The following is a 25,739-nucleotide window of genomic DNA, read 5'->3' as shown; positions in this document are numbered from 1 at the left end:
GATGTAGTCAATGATGCTGTAAAAAGAGATGTATGGGAACAGATGTGGCTACACTTGTGGTGAACACAGCATAACATATAGAGAGGTTAAATCATTATGTTGTACACACGAAACTAATGTAGCATGTGTGTCAACTATACTCAAAATAAAAAGAAATATCAAAATAAAAAAAAAATCAAAACTAAGACTTCCATGTAACACAGCAATCCAACTCTTTGGTATATTTCCAAAAGAATTAGGATCTCAAAAAGATAACTGCATTTTTGCTGCTAATATTGATAAATTGTTTATTCTCTTTGATTTCAGACTTGTTAGATATTTACCAGTTTATCTTTTTAAAGAACCAGCTTTGGTTTTTATTTATTTTCTTGGTATTATTTTCTATATTTATTTCATTGATTTCTGTATTTGTATTTATTATATTTTATATTTTTATTCTACTTGCCTTTAGTTGACTTTTTCTCTTTTTAAGTTTTTTAAATTATTTTTTTAAGTTTAGAAACCTATATTATTGATTAGAGATCTTTTTTCTAAAATAAAAATTTAGGGATCCCTGGGTGGCGCAGCGGTTTAGCGCCTGCCTTTGGCCCAGGGCGCGATCCTGGAGACCCGGGATCGAATCCCATATCGGGCTCCCGGTGCATGGAGCCTGCTTCTCCCTCTGCCTGTGTCTCTGCCTCTCTCTCTCTCTCTCTCTCTGTGACTATCATAAATAAGTAAATAAAATAAAATTAAAAAAATTTAAAATAAAAATTTTTAAAAATTAAAAAATAAAATAAAATAAAATAAATAAATAAATAAATAAAATAAAAATTAAATGCTATAAATTTTCCTCTAAGCACTGTTTGATTACATCCCACAAATTTTGACATATTATATTTTCATTTTTGCTTATTTGAAAATATTTTTTTTTTTTGGTTGGAAAGATGTAGTTCCTTTTGGGTTGTTAAGCTGAGAGCCTTAAGTTTATCCCTGATCATCAGCTGTATGCATTCCCATTTCCTTGCCATGTGGGCTTCTCCATAGAACAGCACACAATATGGAGGATGGCTTCCAGTAGAATAAGCAAATGAGAAAGGAAGACAGAAGCCAGACTCTTCTTACATCCTAGTTTCAGAAGTCATATTTCATTATTTTGTTCTGTGTTCTGTTCTTAAGCAGCAAACCACTAGATCCAGCCTAGATTCTAGGGGCGGGGATCACACAAGGGCATGGATATGAGAAGGCAGGCATTACTGGGACGCAGCTTAGAAGTTGTTGTTGAACACAGAAACAAAAAGCAAGCAAACAAACGAATAAGTAAACATATAACCAAACCAAAACCAGAAGGCATTGAAAAGGGGGATGTTGAGGTCCTAGTCACGGTAGTAATTTAAACATACAGACTAACCTCTCTCTCAAAGGCAGCTGTGCTATGATGCACTAAAGTCAAGTCTTATCTGGATATGAACTCTTACATTTCTCTGTTAACTTTTCTTAGCCAGCAAAGAGGCTGTTTCCCCAGTGAGGGCAACAACAAAAATATTAGCATTTGCCCTTGGTTGCTTTCTGATTTCAGTTTAGGAATTGGCTCAGCTCTACTTTCTTCCATTTGAAACAGAAACTGCCTTCCAGACTATTTTTACCTCCTTCCAAGTGCTGGTTCTGAGTCAGAAAAAACACACTGTACTCCTGGGACACAAGAAACAGGACTAAGCTACTGAAACCCAAGTAACTTCTCTAAGCCACATGTAGACAGGGCCAAGAAACTTCCACAGTCAATGAAATTGCTCCCCAGATCCATGTAACTGGGAAATTCCAAGTGGACGTAAGGAATGGCTTCACTTTACTGTTTCTTTTTAGCAGATGCTGGATGAGGGCTAATGCAGTGAACCAATACTTAAGACTGGTGTGGATTTTCTGCAAATGCAATCTCATTTTTGAGGTACATAAAAAAAAATAAAGGAAATTTCCATTTCCCATGTGCTCACTCCATGCCATAAACTGTGCTAGGAGACTTTTATATTTGTCTCATGAAATACTATTACTCTATAATTCCTGTTTTGGGGATGAGATGTCTGAGAATCAGTTACACAATTTGCTCATGTTTGCTAAAGCAGGAATAAGCCATATTTCTCACCCTTGGTCTAATAACAAAGCCTAAATTCTCAGCAAATTAATTCTGTTAAAAGGAACATAAAGTGTGCATTTTAACAACTAGGCATTCCAGTAGGTATTTTTTTTTTTTTTATAATTCTTATGGATGTCTATCATTTTCCAGACTTGTTACGAACTGGGGATACAAACTAAAAATCTTCAATATCATTTTTGGGAAGTTCACAGTTTACTGGGAATGATGAACTTGTAAGTAAATATGATAACACAAAGAATTAAGAACTAATAAAGTCTTATCAGAGTGTTATAGGGGTATTAAAAGTTGAAAGAAGCTTTATAGGAAAGGGCAATTTTGTTTAATCTGACACATACTGGAAAAAAATTTAACTTTTGAGTTTTGGAGTAATATAGAAGCACAGACATCATTCCAGAAAGGTGAGGTTAATATTCATATATTTTAGAGAATAATTGGTTTCCAATACATCACACTATTGAATGAATAAATGAGTAAGTGAGTGTATGTTTATGGTTCTAGTAATTGTTTGAGAGGTGAGTCATGTAGAGGTATAAGTTAATTACAATTATGCATATGCCTGCCTTACCTAAATAAATAACTCTGATAAGATTTTTTAAGGATAGCTGATTAATATCTAAACACAAGTAGCTCTTAACATGCTAATTAGGTGTCAATTGTTCTGCAAAAATAAATACAAACATTTGTAATGGTAATTGAGGTTGAACTTTCTACGATTATTTATTAATTCTAATTTTCAAACATGTTAATTGCTACAGCTAAGGAAAACCCCCATTCAAGATTCAAGAGGTCCCATTAACCCATCTTTACTTGCTGATTATGTACTTCTCATAAGATGGGCCAGTTTGAGTGTATTTAGTATTTACTGTTGGATATGTTTAATGACTTATTTCTGGAACAGGTAACTGAGTAGATTGCCACCTAGAGAACAGAGAGTTTGGAAGGAAGTAAAATAAAAGGTAATTGAGGAAAAGGTTTTAAATCTACTATTAATAAAACACTCATTATAGCAGAATGATAGCTGATACATCTTTTCACAGCTCAAAGTAAAGCTAATCTTCCATGATTATCTTTGTAGTTTCACCCAATCAGAATCATCCATTTGCTTTTCTGGACTCCCATAGCAGATTGCTTAGAACTCAGAGGCTTGTCAAATGTCATATCCTGAGTCATCTCTTGATCTTAGGAACTTATGCTAATTCAGAATCTTGAATTAAAAAAAAAAAAATATATATATATCCTTTTAAGTATGTATCTAAATCATACATAAAGCAAGGTAATAACCCCTGTTAAAAAGAGGGGTTATTTTTTCTAACTCTTTTTATTTTTATTTTTTTTAAGATTTTATTTATTTATTCATGAGAGACACAGAGAGAGAGAGAGAGAGAGAGAGAGAGAGAGGCAGAGACACAGGCAGAGGGAGAAGCAGGCTCCATGCAGGGAGCCCCATGTGGGACTCGATCCCAGGTCCCTGGGATCACGCCCTGAGCCACCCGGGGCTGCCCTCCAACTCTTTTTATTATCAGATAAAATTTATCTCTAACCATGATTACATTACCAATCACACCAAACATAAAACAACCTTCCAAATGAATTAGCAAGCTGTTTTTCAGACATAGCTATAAGACTATAACTCTCTCTCTCTGCCTCTCTCTCTCCCTCTCTCCTCCCTCTCCCTCTTCTTCTTCCTCTCTCTCTCCCTCCCTCTCCATCTCTCTCTCTCTCTCTTTCATGCCAACATCCTTTATTTGTCCAAGTCTGGATTTCAACAAACACATTATCCTGACTTTACTTCTGGCTATGCCTGTTTTTTCAAAGAGCAATATGATTAAGAGTTGGTACTGGAGTCATATAGAAGAAAACCTGTTTCAGCCATATATTATCTGTATAAAATTAGGCAAGTTAAAAATAACGTCTTGAAACCAAATTCACCCATATATAAAAGAAAGTTGACACCAGCCTTAATTCATAGTTCTGACAGGATTAAACAGTTTTCACAAAGGCCTTCACCCAAAATTTAGTATATTGTAATAAAGATTAACAATCAGCCTTTGCCACATTCCATACAATGTATTGTTTTTCTTGTGCTAAAGAAAAATTTAGTCCTCACAACAGTCTCATTTTAAAGAAGAGGGAACTAAAGTACCTAGAAGTTAAACAGCTTTTCCAAAGCCATACTGACTGTAAGTAGCAGACTAGGGCTTATACCCAAAGACTGAATTCTTTTTTTTTTTTTTTTCTTTTTTACCTTCATATACCCTCCATTAGGGTCACTTGCAGATATTAATTATAACCATTCATTCTTGATTTTTTTTCTCCAAATACTCCCAACAATACTCTCTTTTTTTATAGCTTAAAAGTTAATTACATACACATACTTCCTATTAAAACAGTCGACTTCTGGGCTATGACAAGGTCTTAGTATATTTTTTCTAAGATTCTTGAAAATCTGTGTTCCATATATGATAGTCATTAATAAGTACTGTGAATGAACAAATACATATATGGTATTTCTGGCAATCTATACATAAACGCTATAAAGTTATGCCACATAGTAATTTGTTCAGCAAAGCCCATATGTGAGAACTATCCATGTGTTATGCATTAGACTATGAAAAATCCTATAGATGCACTGATTAAATGAATTATCTCAGAATTATGAGCTATAAATGCCAGGGAGATCTGAAATGCGCTTACTGGAATGGGAGACACATATTTCATCCAAGGTAAAAATTGTTACTCCCACAATGTAAGCCGGAAACTGAGGCTTGCAGAGTTTATGTGATTGTCTCATTTCTATTAAAGATACAACCATAAGTTGAAGTCAGGCCTCTCTCTCTTTTTTCCTATTTCACATAAAACTATATGTTATTAAGTTTTAAACCTAAAATAAGCCTTAAATTAAGTTTGAATCTGAAAAAGTCCTAAATGAGCATTTCATTTACCTAGTTATATCAAATAAAGCTCTACTTTAATGGTATTAAATTTATTTTTATTTTGTATTGGGCTTTATTGTATTGGCTTTATTTTTATTTTGTACTGTGCATTTTGTTGTTTTGTTGTACATGGAAAGGTTTAACTGGAACCCACAGAGTTCTATTTTCACTTTAAGAAAAAAACACATAGACAGACATTGCACATACAGGCACTCACACAGAGTACCTAATACAATACACAAATAACTGTTAGATAAATGGATATATATGCAGTCCATACTCTTGAGAGAGCAAATAAATATTTCATTGTTTTTAGCCCTCTCTTCTTCTTTGTATCCTTTATTTCTTCTCTTGGTTAAGTAAGTTGACCTCCTTGCTCATGTAGACATGGCCTTAATCAGAATGTGGCACCATAATAATTCTTCTAGTCTTTTCTTAGTTTCTTACAATTACTTAGCAGGATGCTTTGTAATTAATTCACTTCCTCCCTCCTACCTGACCTTTCCTTTCCCAAGAGCTGAGGCACATTTACAACTTAGTAAGTGGATTCATAATTCACCCCCACCCCTAACCCTACCTGCAAAGAAAGCACTTCCTTCCCTAGATAAAAGCACTTCAAGTATTATTTTGCAAGAACTTTCCTCATGTGGCCCAGAGAACTGACTGCCTTAAAACATTTTTGGAGTGTCTTCAATATGCTTAAAGGTATCCTCTGTCAACTATCCCTTAACAGTGAAATATAGCTGTTTTTCTGTGTGTGTGCCCCTTGGTGTTAGGCACTGTTTCAGGGATATTATTCATGCTATTTCACCTACCCTTTGAAAACACTATGGGTTTTGTGCCCTTTTTTTTCAGATGAAGATGAGAGAAATTAAATATTCCGCTTATTGTAGCGGCCCTGGAGGAGTCCCACCCATACCCACATTATACTCAGGTGTCCATTCTGTGTTGATAGGATCCTACAGTAACTCCTTACTTGAGGTGTGTGCATTGCATGTGCATGTGTGTGTGTGTGTGTTTTGCCTGTTTGGTGGGTTCGTCACAAGTGCTCAGGAATTAACAGTCTCAGGAGGAGAACTCAGATTACAACAGATGGAAACTGTGAGGGAAACTCTAGCTTCTTTGCTGTTTTGGTGGGACAACACTGAGGCATGTTCTACATTCTCTTTGCTTCCAAGTGGAACTGAGTCTCAGCTGTGAGTGACTGTACTTGTTGAGTAATGCTTTGTTTGTTATTTTCTTGTACTTGCCAATCTCTCTTACTAAGTTCCCTACGGGCACATCCTGGGATCTCCTTTGCTCAAATCCTTTTTGTATCTGCTTCCACTAGACACCAGCTATCTGATTTGTACCAGATACAAATCAAGACCTGCCTATCTATAATGCCCACACCCACACCCTCTGTGGTTCCCCCATGCAAATTCAGTACATGGGTTTTGGTAATTCTCCCCCGGCACAGAATTGGCACTGACAATAAATACTGTCTGTCACCTTAGAAAGTTCTGATGAGGTGACAGTACCATGGAGTTACTTTTTTTTTTTTTTTTTAAATTAGGTTTGTGCCAGATTCTTGTCTTGGCAACAAAAGAAAAAACAAAGAAACAAAAACAAAACAAAACTCTCATCCCTTAAGCAGACATTGAAAGGTCTTCCTTCTAAGATATAAAAAGAATATAATCCCGTTCCCAAGTTTTGGTTTCATGAGGTAACCTCTGTGGCGAGGTACCCAGATGTGTGTGAACAAGGCCTTAGTTGCTCTCTGCTGTGCACTGACGCTCATAGCATGAGAGGACATGGTCTTGCTGGCCCATATGAATAAGCACTGAGGCAGTAGAAATGAGACTTTGCTAATAATGCCACAGGAACATTCACTAGAAGCCAGTGTTGCTTTCTAACTTTGTGAGTTTGATGGCAAAATATAGACATACAAGCCTGCAAAGCTAGAAATAAAGAAATAGAGATAGAATTATAGGTATTTCCTTCTCTGTTAGTCATTCAGAATGGAGGACCCGCTTTTATAAGTTTCAGGTTAAACATTCAACTCATCTTCAGAGCATATTTAAAATAGGTAATTTTAGAGGTGCCTAGGTGGCTCAGTCAGTTAAGCATCTGCCTTAGCCTCAGGCCATGATCTCAGGATCCTGGGATCCATCCCAAAGTTGGCTGACTCCCTGTTAAGCAAGGAGTCTGCTTCTCCCTCTCCTTCTGCCCTCCTCCCTGTTCATGTGCTCTCTCTTTCAAACAAAATCTCTCAAAAAAAAAAAAAAAAAAAAAAAAAAAAGGATTTTAAGAAAAACAGATAATAAAAATGTCTCTGAAGAATATCCGTGCCCAAACTCAATGTATCTTAGCATTGAACATACATGGGCTATAGTGACAAAACTGGATCAGAAAATAAATGAATTTTATTTTTAATTGAGTCAAAGACAGAGAAGAAAAAAGTCAGGTGAGTTTGGGTCTCCTGATAGTGCATGAGGAAGTTGGTTTGGGTGGGAACTATCTGGGGAGAAAGGAAAGATATGGTAAGAAGAACCCACAATAGGAATAATGAGGCTGCATGGGGCAATATAAGACACTTGCCTTTATTTTCAAAGAGATTCGAGAAGTAGAATACAGAGTAATGATTGAAAGGACTGATTTCAAGACAGAGGGTCTAAATTCAAATTCTGGTAGTGTCATTTACATACATTCTGTGTAGTCTTGATCCAATTTGCTAATCTCTCTCTGTTCACTTTCTTACTTAAAAGTACAGATAAAGATAACCAATGCCACAAATAAAATGTTATAAAAAGTTAAATGATTCATAACAACCTCTTCCTATTTTTTATCTTTTTCCTTTTTCCCGAAGAGAGCCAGACTCATTCATTACTCAAGGGATAATTAAAATTATTATTAATCCCAATAGAGTTAATAATTTGGATTTTATACTTTTCATTTAGACCATAGGGAATATTTTATTCTGTGTGAAAATAACATGAAGTTAATCAGGTAATATTATTACAATTTTATGGAGTATATGTCCAAGATCTCAAAAGCATTAAAATGTTCTCCACAGAACTGGATTGGAAATTGGAAAACTGGTGGCTGATAGCTACAAGAACTGATACATGAAAATTTCAGTTAAAAGTGACCATAAAATACAGTAAAAGTAAATAAGATGTATTTAGCTAACCTCATTTAGAGAATGATCAGCAAATTTGATATGCCTTGAATATGACATTTATTGGCTTCTGTTTGTTTGGTGGCAGGGGAACATACAGTCTTTCAGATAAAAAAAGAACCTATAAAGAAAATAGCAGTCAATATTTTTGTTTATCTCATTTTAGGATTTTTTTTTTCTGTATTAGCAGGCCCATATAGAGGGAACTTTACACTTTGTAATAAACAGTATTTCTCAAATTTAAGTAATGCAATTCTCTTCCAAAAGGAAATAATTTCCCAGAATCGGTGAAAATATTTCCTTTGGATTTTAGGAACCTACTATTTGAGAAATAATACCTTGAGAAAGTGAAATCTCATTTAATGAAATCATTTTCAACTGCAAATGATCACTGTGCAAGAAATCCCTTTCCTTTATAGAGATGAACTGTTTCAGGTAGTTGTTAGGTAGTCATGAAATGAACATATGTATACAAACACAGACTTCTTATAGACCACTAAGGCCATAATAATTGAATGTTTTCTTATTTTCATTATTTTTAAATAGCAGATAAAATTATACCATTTTCTTAAAAGATTTGGTCTTTGAGATTGTGTCTTTAAAATATGTTCCTAAATGTAGAAACACACAATGTAAAGAATTATTTACATTTATAAGGCATTTACCATATATTAACATATTTACTTATAGAAGTATGGTTTCATATCAGTTGTTCCAGTCTTTGATATTTTATCAGCATCTTTTTCTTTTGGGACATAAAGCCGTACTGATGTAACTACAAGTGTCAAGAGTAATAATCCAATATACAATGCTCATAATTGTCATTTTTGCTTATCTTTATAGATCAATAAAACCACATGATCCTCTTTTGGGCTTCAAGATCAGGACCTTCCAGAGCTAAAAATCCTGGTTCAGTGGCTTCCTCATGATGCCTACTCATAATGTCAAGAATTCTGTAGATTCTGAAGATAAATGCTTCCCCTAGAACTCATAATGCTCATATGTCATGTGACAGGTGTGACTTCTTTGGGACCCTCCCAACTATCCACTTGGCCCCTTACTGGGAATCATGCCAGAGGCTGAGACCACTAGGGCGTTGCTTCAGGTTTACTCATTTAGGTTTCTGGCTCAAAGCACGTGCATTTTAATCTTTGGCAAACAGGACAACTTTTAGAGGAAATTCCCAGTAGAAATCCTGGGTTCCAGTTCTGGTTCTGCTACCTAGGCATATGAACTTGAACAAATCCTCCAGTCTCATTAGCCTTGGTTTCCACGTTTGGGACATAGGTATTTTTGAAAGCTTTGCTACTCTATAGAATTTTATGAAAATCAACACTCTGTTGGGTCCTTAAGGACAGAGAATAGGCCAACTTCATCTTCAAATCACCAGCGCCAAGGTAGTGCCTAGGATAAAGCTATGTTGTCATGAGAAATCCTTAAGTTTAGTTTCACTGATCATTCAACAAACCTATATTGATTACCTACTACATGCCAGGCATATTTAAGACACTGAAGATACAACAGTAAGCAAAAGAGAAAAATATCAAAGCTCTCATAGAATTTACTTTCTAGTAAGAGATCTTTTTTAAGAGAAAGAAGCATTATATTTATATATGATCTATATATGTAAAATATAGATCATATATTTGAGAATAGTAGAATGAATTTATACAAAATAGAATACATTTATGGAGAATTTAGTGATTTTAATAGGTAATTTTACATTGAATAATATCTAATAGTAATAAATTTGTTAAGTGCAGAAAATTCATTGTAATATTCTTTTAGCTTAGAAAAATTCTAGGCAATTGAACTTTTAAATATTCACCAATTTTTATTAGCAGTTATCTACATATACCAAGGAATGCTTTAGTTAAATATTTAACGTGCCCTTTAGGTAATTCTCCTTTGTTCCTATCTTTTTTTTTTTTTCATTGAAATTGAAATTTCATGGAAGACTTGTACAGTAGATGTCCTTGGTCTTGGTGTTAGTTTTGCTTATAGGGGTAGAAGGAGGATATTTTTAGTAGAAGAAAGTACCTCAATCGCCTTGTATTTAAATGCCTATAACTAGAAAACATGTATTGTAGAATATATATATATATATATATATATATATATATATATATATATATTCATGTTTGCAATGATAAAACTATTTGTCTCTTCCAACACAAAAAAATAGGTAAAGGAATGGAAATTTTAAGGGGCAGCTCTTAGTTCATAATATTAAAACTAATACCCATAAACCCATGTGTGTGTGCATTTGGATGCAGGCACACAAAAAAACGGAATTGGCTACATCAGATATCATGGGTTCACTGAGAAGTTTTTAAGCATGGAGCACTTACTGGATTAGGCTGCTATAAGCAGGCTTTTAAAGTCAATCCAGTGTGGCACCTCAAGGCAACCATGACTAGCTCATCCAGTTTAAAACCTCCAGCCCCATGAAATGGAACATCTATGGTGCAGAGGCTCATATTGGTGCTAGAAAGAAAAGTTCACCACACAGACAATTCAATACTCAGTTGCTGAGCACACACAATGCCCTTGGTATTGAGACTGCAGAGATGAAGAGTCCCCTCTCTCTGTAAGGAGATGAAAACCAATCAGGAGACTCAGATTTCTATAGGAGAGGTGATGGTTCAGAAGTCAGTCACATCCTATATTAATATGCGATCCTGACGACTTTTCTAGCTCTCAAAGCCTCAGGTTTGCTGAAAGAAGGAATGCACAAGCATTCACAGAGACCATTCAACTCAGCAGATGCACAGAAAACTCTGTCTAAATCTACGTTTCTAATAAAGTTCCAGACTGAGTGTTGAAATAACACCATTTAGAGAGAAACATAGCATTCTATGCTTCATTAGTCAGACAACCTAAAATCATTATATATTAGCTAAAAGAAACCAAGTGGTTTTCCCAGGACCTCCAACTCTGCAAAACATATTGATTTTCCATGTCTTAACTTATCATTCAGAAATATAGTATACCTAAGGCTGACACAGGCAATGGCAGGAGACTTTATTTATCTTAAGGTTTAAGTCTTGAAAAAGACATGTATTGAACTAGGGTTTGTTTGTTTTCTGACTATGTGGTAAAATGCACAAATAAACAAAAACCCTAAAATGAGTATAGTTTTTATTAGACATAAAGTTTTAACAGGCTATATCCAATTTCTGCTCATTACTCAATTGTGGAATGATGTGAAAATCACTTGGACTCATATATTCAGTGTATCTTAAAATAGAGCATTATTCACCTTTATTATTGGATTATTGTAAATGTTAAATGATATAATCTTAATCAAAAGCACTTTATAGAACTATAAATTTTTATACACACACACACACACACACACACACACACACACACTCTTACCGTAGCATCTGGTACATATAGGTACTCAAATAAGTTCTGAATGAACAAATAAATGTACTAAAGATTATAATCGAGTATTTCATTCAATTCTTACTTCCAACAAGCAATTTTAGGTTTGAAATACAGGCAGGAGAATTTTTAATCTTTGATTGCTTTCTTATGCTAGAGAAATTAGTTATTTCTATGTCATTAGGCTAGAAATTCATCTTGGAAATACATTAAGAATGAAAATACTTTAGTAATTGATAAAATACTATGTTTAAGTTAATTTACAGATAAAAAAAACCTGAGGGTTTTATGATTCTGGTAAGTGAAAGTCATAGAATTGCAATATACAGTGTTTCAATAGTACTCCATAGTCACAGTATTTCATTTTAGTTTTGGAGGACAGATGTTTACACGCATGGAAATGCAAGGATTGAGAACTTTAGGTATCTCACCTGAGCTTTACATGGATGGAGATAATGTCCAAAACACAGAGACAGAAAATGATATTATTGAAATAAAGATTGTGTCTATTGCAAGGAAAAATATCCCAGAGATGCCAAATCCATCTATCTAGTACACAGAACTGGAAAGTTTTTGTGTAACCACAAACACTGTGCGTTTAAGATCACAGAGAATGCACTATTTCACTTTCAAGATTAGCCATCTATATTCTTGGAAAGAGAAGTTTGGTTTAGTGAGAAGTATATAGCAGTTGTAAATTTGGTAAATACTAATGATGCATCAAAGCATCCTGCTAAGTGTTTTTGCACATATTACACCATTTAATTCCCCTTATATAGTCCAATGATATAAGGATCATTATTGCCATTTGACCAAGTAAGCAAATAAGCTGACAAAATGAAAATTTGATGCTTTTAAAATAATATGCCCAAGATTATATTGTGATAAAATTGAGTACCAGAGTTTGAACTAAAGATGTCTGACTCCATGGACACCTGGGTGGCTCAGCGGTTGAGCATCTGCCTTCGCCTCCAGAACTCTGGGATCAAGTCCCACATCGGGCTCCCTGCAGGGAGCCTGCTTCTCCCTCTGCCTATGTCTCTGTCTCTCTCTGTGTGTCTCTCATGAATAAATAAATAAAATCTTTAAAAAAATTAAAAAATAAATATGTCTGACTCCAAAATCTACAGACCTTTTATTGAGGATGCTACATTGTCTCCCTGCATGCACTTGCAATTAGTAATCTATGGCCCAAAAAAGGATTAAAATTAGGATTTCAGGGATCCCTGGGTGGCGCAGTGGTTTAGCGCCTGCCTTTGGCCCAGGGCGTGATCCTGGAGACCCGGGATCGAATCCCACGTCGGGCTCCCGGTGCATGGAGCCTGCTTCTCCCTCTGCCTGTGTCTCTGCCTCTCTCTCTCTATGTCTATCATAGGTCAATAAATCTTAAAAAAAAAAATTATAAAAAAAATAAAACAAAAAAAAAAACAAAAAAAAATTAGGATTTCATTGCTACTGTTGCTAAAGTGAGGTCATAGTGATATAGTGCAAGTCATAGAGGAAAGATAGAGTTGAACACATAACTAAGGCATGTTGTCAAGGAAACCGTTGGCAAACCAAATGTCATAAAGTCCAGGGACATAAGAGCACAATGATTTTCTTGATCAGTGTACATAGCAAGGGCAGCAACTTGAAAGACTAAATCATGGAGTGACTGGAAGTTTTCAGAGCTCACTTTACATGTTCAGGAATTTAGCGCATACCCCTCTCCACCCCGCAACCCTCACCCCCCTGCAGAAATTGGAAATTGTTAACTGGAACTTTCTTCTGAAATTTTAGAGAAAGCTGTTTTGAGAGTCTTTAATGTCAAGAATTCTATGAACCTCAAGGCAGCCTTCTATTCGAAGTCAGAAAAGAACAAGGTTCTAACTCCAACAGGCTCAGATAGGTATGAAAGGGTCTCTTGAAACCTAGGGGGGAGAATGTGTGCAATGACCCAGATACCAGGCTCCAGGCACCATTCACCTGGAAGTAGCCACTGGACAGAAAGTAAAACACATAGAAGAACCCAAGAAAATGTATTCAGATTTCCCTTTCAACTTGCTTGAAAGGTAGTGCTTATCTCATCTAGAAATTCTATGTCCTAGGATACCAAACTACAGTGAGCTTTTGCATACTTTTGCATACTTACTGTTTGTTCGTTTTCTCTAAAAATCAATCAAGACATTTCTTTCATGCACCATGTAGACATGAATACCCAGTGTGATTCTATTAATTTTTTTTTTTTTATGATAGTCACAGAGAGAGAGAGAGAGAGGCAGAGACATAGGCAGAGGGAGAAGCAGGCTCCATGCACCGGGAGCCCGACGTGGGATTCGATCCCGGGTCTCCAGGATCACGCCCTGGGCCAAAGGCAGGTGCTAAACCGCTGCGCCACCCAGGGATCCCCCAGTGTGATTCTGGTGGTAACTCCCCCATCAGGAAACTTTCAAAAACATTACCCACCTATAATTATGAAACCTTTGTGTTCTAGCTCTATTTAGATCTTGAAACGTCTCCTTAGTAACCCGAGACTCTTTTCTCCCCAAATTATCCTGTGTGTCTCACCCTTGATTTCAAAGTGGCTTTTTCTTTAAGTTGGTATTTATACTAGCTGCAGTCAATTGCCAGTCTCTCCTTAGGCTACTGAGTTACAGGCACATTTCAATTATGCTTAAAGCCAGTCCAAGAACATGAACTATCGGCTGCCCCGATTAGCCACTGTACAGAAACACAAAGTTCTGGAACATAAAGCTTGTCCTTCATCCTGTGCTTCTGCAGTACATCAGAGGGCCTCTCCTCCCTCTAGTGCTGTGTTTCAGCTCTCATTCCATGCTCTGTTTCTCTGAGCACTAGCGCAGGCTCGGAATTTCTTAAAAGATAAGACAAGAACTTTTAGGTCCAGCATTCTTTGCCAAAAGGCCTATTCTCCTCATTATTTTTTTTTTATTTTTATTTTTTTATTTTTATTTATTTATTTTTTTTATTGATTGATCCTATGAATATTGCTTTTGCTTCATTCTCGGATTCTTTCTCAGTAACCATATCTTTGGATTTCCTGTTTAACTCTTTCACGTCACTTTCAGTGAGGACTTTTTAAAAAAAGGCACAATGCAAAGGGGCAAATGGCAACTTGTGGGCAGTAGAACAACAGAAAAGGTTGGCAGATAGCACTTCGTTTTAATACCTTTCTAGAACGTGTTTCGTCGTGCTGGCTGCACAGTTGTGCGTGCAAAACCTCAAAGCCCAGGGCACATATATCAGCAATAATTTCACGGAAGCAGGCTCTGCCTAATATGTGCACAGTCTTACATTACTTTATCAAACTGTCTTTGTGTAATTAGTCTGTCTGCAATGCCTGGTGTATAAATTAAGCATCTAATTTATCTTGACTGGCCTCCGGATCACTTGATCAGTCCATTCTGCCTCTGTGGCTCTGTAGTGAATGCCAATGCAGAGGAGCCTCTGGCAGCAGAGGTGAGTAGAAGCAGAAACTCCCTCAGAGGTCAGAGGCAATTTCAAATTTACTCATCACTGACACCCAGGCAGAGTGTGCGCCATTCCTCCCAACGACAGTGATCTTCACGAGGGGCATAATTGATGTCCCTGGTGGCAGGCTACTTTGTATCATGGCTGGTAAATAATAAATAACTACAACTCAAGCTGTAAAGTCAGATTTACTAAATGAAATCAAATTAAAAGTAAATTATATTTTCTTCCCAATTCAACACCATTTCTCATAAGCCACTTATCAATACCACGGCAATCTGTACAACTGTAAGAGACAAGTTACACAGCTATTCAATCCTGATAAAAACAAAATAACTCCTGTAGCCATAATCATTCCTCAAGAGCATTTAATTTGTTGGCTCTTGCATTATTGCTATCAAAACAAAATCTTGCAGCTTTATTGGAATACATAAATCTCTTTGATTTAAGAGTACTTTATCTCTCTTTTCCTCAGATGAATTTGAAATGGTACAGAGTTAAATTTTTATGGAATGATTTCTGGGGGGAAAGGCTGACATAATTTTCAGCATGGGACACTGTGTTCTGCTGACAACTCAGAAAGTTTGAAGAAAATGTTTAGCTCACTAGATAGTTTTTATCAGAGTGCATTTTCTCTTCTAGTTGTAGATGCATCCCCAGTAGAGTTGCGTGCTCCCTTTTTTATGTAAAAGGTAAAGACAAGACACAACAGTATGGATGCGTGACTTCTCTTCTAAATATGTAAATGGATCTACAGGAAAAGAGCCAGTAGCCTGGATTCATGAATTAAGACTATTCAGGTTGTCATCTTGTGACTTTCTACTGCTAAGGGCTTACTCTGCTTTTGAAAATGATAGTGTTGATAATGATATTGACAGTACTGATAATGACCTCATATTGAAAACCATGTTTTACAGTGAAGTCATCAGAAGGTGTCTATTTTTAACTCGAACTTTGCTGAAGGATGCATGGCTCAAGTGACAGCAATCTGAAGCTCCATGGCTCTACCAGATGCTGAGGACTTGGCCAGACACTACATTTCAACTCTGACATTGTCTGATATATATTAACATAGTAATCACAAATGTTTTTTTTAAATAGTTTTAAATAGAAAACAAACTATATAAATATAAATAGAAAATAAACTATATATATATCTATCTATCTATCTATCTATCTATCTATATATATATATATATATATACTCTGATTAGATGTCTACTTGGTGAATGTTTGGGACCAGAGAACTAAGATTTTCCTAAATGGAATTGTGTTCATATTTATGTTGTTTAACCTTCAAATAATAAAAGTTTCCCTTTCTAGAGCGAGATTATATAGAAGTGTAGTTTATTTGGAGTGTTGGAGAAGAAAGGATTTAAAACCTTTTAAAGGTGAGTTACGGTCACAAGAAGTAAAGTCTATGCTCCTATAAACATAAGATGGTCACTTCTTTTCCAAGGCAAATGCCTCCACAAAGAATAGTTATCATCAACTTACTTAAATGAAAAATATCCAAGTTGCTTTCACAGTATTTACAGTTAGAGAAGACTGAGTTAGAAGATTCCTTTTAATTTCATTAAGTCTAATGACAAACTGAGAAAACTGAAGCCCATGACAGACAAGTGATTTCCCCAACGCCATACATAAGTTTACAGTAAAGGGAAAACTAAAACACTGAACTCTTTGCTCTTCCATTTCCTCTTTTGTTCCTTTATTTATTCATCTGTGTGTCAGGCACTGGGCTAGGGCCTGAAATTCAAGGATAATAAGAGGAAAAAAGATGTGATCTCTATTCTAGTGAATTCTAGTGTATCATAGCAGCCAAACATTAATCAAATAAATGATCACTCAAATTTAAAAAAAAAAAAGGTAAATTGTACATAACGACAGTGAAGAAATGTGTAAAGAGATAAAGCCAAGATAGAATCATTTATTTTTTCAGTCAGATGAAAAGTAAAGGGTGAGTACATGATAATGAAATAGCTTGTTTTTGTCATATGCTTGCTTATAAGTATCATTTAAAATGCATCTCAGAGATAAGCCCATCCAAAGAGCCTTCTATGACTATCCCAAGGTGATTTAGGAACAGGATCTTCAATGGTGCTGTTTGCATTATTTCCTCCATTAACACTTTGAATCGAAATGATCTACCATTCCCAGTAAATCATGAATTCATTAGTAGCAAGTGGTTGGATTTTGCCCACTATTTGAACTTTACATAGTACCTGGATTCTATTTACATGTGCAAGCAGGAAGAAAAGAAAGGACGAGGAAGAAAAGGATAGGAAGAAGAGAAAGTCTTGAGGTAAACACTACTTGAGGTTCACAACATGCTCCTGTAGAGCTATGGGGTGGAGTATCTTGCAAACTCCCAGTACCTCAAGGTACTGGTACCTCAAGGGACACATGGTAGTAGATTTTAGGCTTTCAATGTCAAATAATTGACATTTGATGGCAAAGTCACAGCCTGACAGCATGTGCGTAGGGAAGGTTACTTATCACCTCTACAGGTAAACTGTAACCAATAAGCTACAGGAATTATTGGATAAATGTCCTATATTTTGATCAATTGAAGGAACATGTTTCTGGACATTCTACATGGTTCCATAGAGGGTCAACAGTAGGATGGGTCCTAGTTTTCAGGATGGGAAGTTGTTCAATAACGCCCCCTTACTGGCTTTCTTCCTTGCACTGATCAGTTTCTTTATGCATTCACTCCATTCAAAAATAAATAAACAAACAAGCAAACAAACCAGAAAACTACTTGAACCCAATTCTATGTTTCAGGCACTTCAGAGGAAGAAAGAAGTGAGGTAAGGTAATGTTTTAAGTGAGAAGAGGCAATAATTAATATCAGATCCTGCAGAGAGTTCAAGTAAGTCCGTTATTAAGAAAATAATTAGCATTGATTGGATGCTAATAATATTTGAGAAAGCAGATTAGGTTGAATTTTTGAGCTATTGTAGCATAAAGGGTATGGATTTTGACATAAGAAATTATACGTAATTAGAGTCTACTGTTGGTTCTTAATCTTGATTGAATCAACTGTTACAAAGGCTTAAACCTTCTGGTACTCCAAACCTACAAAACGAATTTTCTAGGGTGAGTATCTGGCATAGATGTCTCAAAACAAAACAAAACAAAACAAAAAAAACAAGCAAACATTCCTTAAGAGATTTTGATGTGCAGCAGGAATTAATCATCACTTGAGTGGCCATTCTTTTTTTTTTTTTTCTTTCTTTAGTTAGAACATGCATGTGTGTACACGCAGGAGTGGGGGAGGGGAGAGAGGGAGAGACAGAGAATCTTAAGCAGGCTCACACTCAGTGTAGAACCTGATGCAGGCCTTGATCCCATGACCTGACCCTGATATCACAATTTGAGCCAAAATCAAGTCAGATGCTCAAATGACTCAGCCACCTATGCACCTCTTGAGCAGCTATTGTTAAACAAAGGTTTGCTGGAAGTAACATAGTAAATGGTGTATGGTAATGGTATATAGTAAATGGTAATATAGTAATATAGTAAATTTATCTGTGCTGCTAGATAAATCTAGCACAGATAGATCTTAAAGCAGCACAGATAGATCTTAAAACCATAGTACACAGAAAAAAATCTGTAATATAATATTATGTATATAAATTAATAATATATGTACAAATATATGTATACAAGTTTTAATAAGTTTACATTAAAAAAGATATACACCAAAATGTTAGAACCACTGTCAGTAGAAGAAGGGGAGGGTGTGAGCAGAGAAGGAGAAGAAAAGGAACACGGGACACCTGGGTGGCTCAGTGGTTGAGTGTCTGCCTTTGGCTCAGGTCATGATCCTGGAGTCCCAGGATCGAGTCCCACATTGGGCTCCCTGCATGGAGCCTGCTTCTCCCTCTGCCTGTCTCTCTGCCTCTCTGTGTCTCTCATGAATAAATTAAATAGAAAGAAAAGAAAAGAAAAGAAAAGAAAAGAAAAGAAAAGAAAAGAAAAGAAAAGAAAAGAAAAGAAAAGAAAAGAAAAGAAAAGAAAAGAAAAGAAAAGAAAAGAAAAGGAACTCACTAAGTCAGATAGGGAGACTGGCACGAGCAACCAGAGACCAAGAACTAATGAGTATGATTCACTCATCCTTTTATATTGATGTTACTTTCCCAAAAATATATTGAAAACTGGAAAGACACAATTGTCATGGCTGATTCTGGATAAACTACGCATACATAGATTGATGCAGGCACATTAAAAGAGAGGAATGGAAACCCCATAGCCCAATGGGCTGCCATGACTAAATGACTATGGTTAATAATTATTATAAAACCTCTTTATCTCCTGGCTATATAAAGCAATCACTTATGTTGATGATTAGTCTATGCTCACCTGTGGGGTAGCCAGAGCTAATGCAGAGCACCACTAAACAGGGAAGAAAAGATAAGGTAAGATAAGCTGTGATTGAGTTCCAGTGTTCCTGATGTAAATTAGACAAGTATCTGAGACTGTGCTGATGTAGGAGGGACATGACGGAATGTATTGTTCTGAATGGGAGGGTTCCCACAGGAGCCAGCACCAACCAGCATATGGGGTTCCTGATGGAACATATACTCCCACATGCTTGATCTTCACATAGCAGCAAAGTTTACAGTTTCCTCCTTCCTCCCCCAGGGAGTGAGACAGGGAGTGTCACTTTTGAATGGGGGAATTTATTCCAGTATCTGACAATTTATGTGTTTTTTTACCTACTCTGAGTCATTATTTTTTTAACAACCTAACCTTTTTTCCTGGTGAAAATTGAAGAATACAATTACCAAAGTGAAGACCCCTTGAATATTCTCAACTAGCTATGAGTACACATAAATGATAAAAGTGACAAACATGACTATACATATTTCCAGAAATAGGTTTTTTACATATGGAATTACATACAAATATAGTTAAATAAGTAGATAATTCCTTTCAGTTCAGAGGAGTATCCTCTTTTTTAGGGGGGGGTGGGTCTGGATAATAGTTTAGATGTGATATTTTTAAAGTAGAAAAGGAATATATGAAGTTTATGTATTAAACAAATTATTTGGAGTCAGACAGTTTCAATTTGTACTTTTAGAGATATTCATTCATGCCACATTCCTAAACTCAGCTCCATATTTTAAAATATTTCAACCATTCAAAAAATGGTTTCAGAGGAATATTTATCATTTATTTTCTTAAAGAGATTATATACACACAGAGGTGGTGAAGTACCCAGATTCTTAATTAAGATTCCAAATAATGTTTTGATATTTTTTCCTGATTTTAGAACAGTCTTAAGTGCTAATGTGAAATTATCTGGCACCAAATTTTATTTTATTTTATTTTATTATTTTTTGGCACCAAATTTTAAATAAAGGATAAAATAATTCCACAAATGCAGCCATTTTTTTTTACCAAGCACATTCTCAAGAAATATTAAATATAATGGTATTCTAAGTTTAGTACAAAGTTACTCTAAAAAATAATATTTTGAGAGTTGCCCTTTTGTTTTTAACTGGAATAATGTAATAGAATATACAATTTGATATGATATAGATCCATTGAGGAATTGGTTATTTGCACAGTTTTGCTTTGACCTTACCTGTTCAGCTATATTACAGTCTACCCCATATGCTATCCCCAGACCAAGTCAAAGATCCGGACACGCGCTGTCAATTCCTTGGAACTCTGTGACACAGAAGTACAATGCAGTAATATAAGCTGCAAGTCACAGTCCACAGAAACTACAGTAGCAATAACACTGAGGGAGTGTGTGGGGGGTGGGGAGTGCCATTTCAGCTGCAATTAAACCAGGTTTCCATGCGTAGCTTAACATTAAGCAGAGCCATGTGCGGATTCTGCAGAGAAAGCAAAAAAAGAAGGGACTTGAAATACGCTGATTTGGCTACAAAGTAGTTGGGTCAATTTTCACGTGCACAACAGCTTTAGTTGGTTAAGAACTTAGACTTGTAACTCCTCCACGACTTATTATCTTGTGGCTCATCTACCAGGGAAGAAATGTCTCAGACTGTGAAATTTAGCTAGGCTACGGTGGGTGCACAGCTGCTGGCTAACCTTTCTATGACTCAGATTTCTCAGCTGACAAAAAATGACTCCTGTGATGATTGTCAGGATTAAATGAGATGGAGCCTCAAAAATACTTAGAAGAGAGCTCTCTACATGGTGCACATTTAACGATGTCAGTAATTATGATTTATTTTATTTATTTATTTTTAAAGATTTTATTTATTCATTCATAAGAGACACAGAGAGGGAGAGACAGAGAGACAGAGACACAGGCAGAGGGAGAAGCAGGCTCCATGCAGGGAGCCCAACGTGGGACTTGATCTCGGGTATCCAGGATCAGGCCCTGGGCCGAAGGCGGCACTAAACCGCCGAGCCACCTGGGCTGCCCGGTAATTATGATTTAAAACAATATTTTAAAATACATAAGAGCTTAGAATTTGCAGGTATATTTAGGAGGCAATGGGGCTAAAATTTTTTGATGCCCAACAAATAATAATAATAAAACGTCTCCTCTGTTAAAATCTCCCTTTCATTTAGGTCCTTATATAGTTTGTTTTAGCCCTGATAAAATAAAAAAATAAAATAAAATAAAATAAAATAAAATAAAATAAAATAAAATAAAATAAAATAAAATAAAATAAAAAATACCTAGGATAATTTTGAGGTTTTCATACTGTACTAAATAAGCGAAACAGCTTTATTTGAACTAAATTGACAGTAAATATACCAAAATCTCTGACTTTACAAACTGACAGGGTACTTGTAATTCAGTTTAGAATACATTAAATTTGAACTATTCCAGGATACTTCCCTATTTAGAAAGACAAGTGAATACTGTGATTTATTTTGTTACATAAACTTTCAATTATTTAGGTTGGATATATTTGACTAAAATGTGTGAGGCATGTCAAATAAATATATAAATAATTGTAGGAGCAATTTATTTTTATTTTGATAGAACTATCCTCATTCTTTACGCTTCCCCCAATATAAATAAAACATTCTTCTTCGCATTAGTGGTAATGGACTTATCATCTTAGCTTCTCTTTTTAAACTATGAGATTCTAAATATACAGATCTTGACTCATTTAGCCTTTATATCTCTAGGGCCAGAATAAAACATACAGTGTGCTCAGTACTTGTTTGGAGAATGAAAGAGAATCGGTGTTAATGTCGGATATATCACCATGCTCCCCAGCACTGTGCACTTAGTAGATCAGAAGAGTGCGGGAAATTAATGGATATCAGTATATCAGAGAGATAATATAAGATGCTTTCAATAGAAACTGTGACACAATTTTTATTAAAGTGCTAACCAATACCACAGAATCAGTAATGTGAAAATAGGATATGAAAAAGGAAAAAAAAAACATGAACTATTGGAAGGAGTCTTATTATTCTAGTGAGCTATAAATCTATAATCTTGGCACAGGGCAAAATAACTTCCTACTTCAGCTGTAGGATATACATACTCTAGGGTTAAAACAAAGAGTTACATGACAGTATGTTGAAGCAAATTTTATAACTCATCAGTTAAACTAAAGCTTGTAGTCAGTAGTAAAACTTTTATACAACTGCCATGCACTTATTAATCTAATGGAAGTCACTATACAAATATTTGCTGAATGAATAAATCAAGAAATCGAGCAAAAATAATAATTTCTTAGATACATAGTTCCTAGGAAATCTAGTTGGGTCAGTAGGAGGGAACTTCAGAACCCTTAAAAGCTCAGAAGAGGATGATCACTTGTTCAAGTTCACAAAAAACTTAAGATTCATATACTGGCGTCTGGACTTTAAGGCTGGGATCCTTCAGATACATCTGAATTTTTTAAGAGTTGTTCATTGCCCAAGAGAACTCAGCATCATTGGGCATTAAAACTGTGTGCTTAGTGTTAAAATCAGACTGATATTTTGAATAATAGCATTGCCCTAGTAATCATGAAGCAACATTCTCCTCGGAGTCATTCAGAACGTTTCCATTAGCAAAAATCAGCGGCAAGGCACTGTTCCCCTGGAGTGGCATGTGCTGCAATCATTTTATGCTTTAAGAGGACAACTTGCATTTCATAACTTCGTAATTCCCCACTCCCCTCATTCTTTTTTTTTTGACTTTGAAAATGTCTCTAAATTTATTGCCAAACAAAAATTGCCCCAGAAAAGAATAGCCATTTTCTATGAAAGAGACAAAAAGAGTGAGAGAGAGAGAGAGAGAGATTATACATTGTTATCTTCATTGTAGAATTGATAAGCCACTTCTATGAACTTTAAAGGGCAGAGATGTATAATATATAAATGTAAGGAGTCTTTAGAAGTTGGGTTAAAGATTATTTCTTTAGTGCCAGAGAAGAGCAACTAAACTACAACTTTGAAAATCTCCTCTTGCACCACTCACAGTACTATATTATGAATCTTTTAGATTTCAAATACAAGGAAATGCATTCATATTGATGCAAACTAAAAGTGTTAAAAATCACAGCACACACAATTTTCCATCTGATAGGTAAATTAAATATAAATCTGTATAAACTCAAGTTAGGAAAACAGATAATGATAAAAAGCACAATGAAGTTACCATTTCATAATCATGACCTTGGCTTGGTTCCAGACACAATCCCAAAAAAACTTTCCTAAGGGTTGTAGTTGCTTTCATTGCATATTGGAATTATTTTATATAAGGTTCAGAAATGAACTGATTGCAAAGGCAAGAATAATGAGTTAAATCTGTAATATCTTGTAGTGCAAAGGCTAATTGATTTCCATGTGACTATCTTGCTAATGACTATGATTAGTGTTTTTGAATTTTACCAGTTACGCCACTCACATAACATAACCCATCCAGCGTGTGATAATAGCACTGATCAATTTACGTAAATACACGTTTATTAGCTTTGGTTATAGAAGAATAAGAGGAGTGATATCTGCATTTGTTAATTCCTTTGCCTTTTCTACATATATCACCAGCTTCTGTTTGATTCCTATTTAAGTTCATTGTAAGTAAATCACTCATGTAGCCAGGCCCTTTGAATAGTCAAACTATTACTAATGGCTAAAATGTCTCTGTCGATACAGAAACTTATTTAACGTTGATCTAAATCACTGTGTCAAGTCACTGTGACTTTTCCAAATGTCAATTTCACTTAGACTTGTAGACAAAAAAAAATAGAATGCATAATTTAAATCACAGAGAATTGGCATCAACAGGATCTGCTACATTCATGATGATTGCCCTTTCTTATTCCACACCTCCTAAATTTTGTGCTATATCTCCTATGTTTTTACATATCAAACATATTATTATATGATTCTGAAAGCTATTAATAATGGCAGCCAATATTTATAATTATATAGCAAATTACAGTCCTGAGAAGTAGTACGTGGACTCTTTTTGAATCTCAGAATAATCCTGTGAGATGGATACCATAATTATCACTTTGTGCGCATGAAGTAATTGGGACTAAGGGAGACATATTAACGTGTAAATGATGGAGCAATGATACAAAGCCCCCATAGGTCAAGGTGATGCTATGAGGGAGGTCCTGCATCACAAAATAATTAATATATAAAGATTTAGGTATGTCTAGCATATAAGCAGATAAGTGATTATATTCTTGTTATAGAAATAATACTCTGTCGTTCATATAAGTTCACCAATGTATATCGGTCTGAGATAAATATTAATGTGTAACATTTTCAGAAAGCTAGCTCCTACTCAATAAGTATGTATATACCTCAAAGTTCAAAATTGTTGATTGATTGGGATGACTCTGATTTGGCTGCCCATGACAAATTGTACTGTTATGTCTTATTTTGTTTTTTGCTCTAATTAAAAGCTAGTACCTTAAGTGAAGGATGATAGTCCCAAACTATTAAGAATGGGTCAACTCACGTATTACCCAATACTCGAATAAATTAAAAATAAGTGGCCAATATGAAATGACTAGAAGAGAACTAAATCTAAAACTAAGAGTATCTTCTGAACTAACAGAAATTATTCTGAATGGTTTGGGACAGGAAACACTTTGAGTTGGGGTTGGATGGGGGACATAAGAAAATTCAACTTTAAAAACTTCTTTGGTGCTACTGAGACCCTCTGTGTTTTGCAAAGAAGGAATCTCAGTGGTATGAATGGATAGGTGTTATTGAATTGCTCTTTCTCTCTTACAAGGAAATTTTTTAAAAGTATTTTTAGCAACTCAGACTTAGGCATTACAACTATGACATCTGAAAACCAGCGTTGTTTTATGAGTGAATATGTCATTATTAGGAATTATTTAAGGGGAAAGGAAAGTAACACTGTATTGGTAAAACACTACCTATTAAGAAAATATATATCTCTTCCAATATATAAATACATATATGTATAATTATTCTAATCTGAGAACAGCACTACAAGTTATATTATATCCATTTTAAGAGTTAAAAGATCTTTATGTCTATCTAATAATTAAAAGCAATAAAAAGGTGGAGGGATTAGCATTTAAACCCAGTACACCAAAAAAAAAAAAAAAAAATCCAGTACACCAAATTCCATGCTCTTCCCCAAAAGACCAGACAAAATGTAAGGTTTACAATATTAAATGCTGAATTAAATGTTCCTAATGTCACTTCTGACTCTGAAGTTCTTTGACTACTC

The 25,739-nt window shown here is 35.3% G+C and overlaps 1 long non-coding RNA gene across 1 annotated transcript; it reads right to left on the bottom strand.

Annotated features, from left to right (window-relative positions):
• Window positions 1-2,886: 2,886 nt before the first annotated feature.
• Window positions 2,887-20,757, bottom strand: LOC144304801 (uncharacterized). Its single transcript, XR_013371774.1, has 4 exons — window positions 20,679-20,757; window positions 19,451-19,483; window positions 8,237-8,345; window positions 2,887-3,049 (listed from the first exon to the last, which is right to left on the bottom strand). It is a non-coding gene; the product is annotated as an uncharacterized LOC144304801 (long non-coding RNA).
• Window positions 20,758-25,739: the final 4,982 nt, after the last annotated feature.

Source organism: Canis aureus, chromosome 3, assembly GCF_053574225.1.
Source record: "Canis aureus isolate CA01 chromosome 3, VMU_Caureus_v.1.0, whole genome shotgun sequence".
Taxonomy (NCBI): Eukaryota; Metazoa; Chordata; class Mammalia; order Carnivora; family Canidae; genus Canis; species Canis aureus.
Note: the sequence above shows the minus strand (reverse complement) of the source record. Positions and strands in the feature narration are given on the sequence as shown.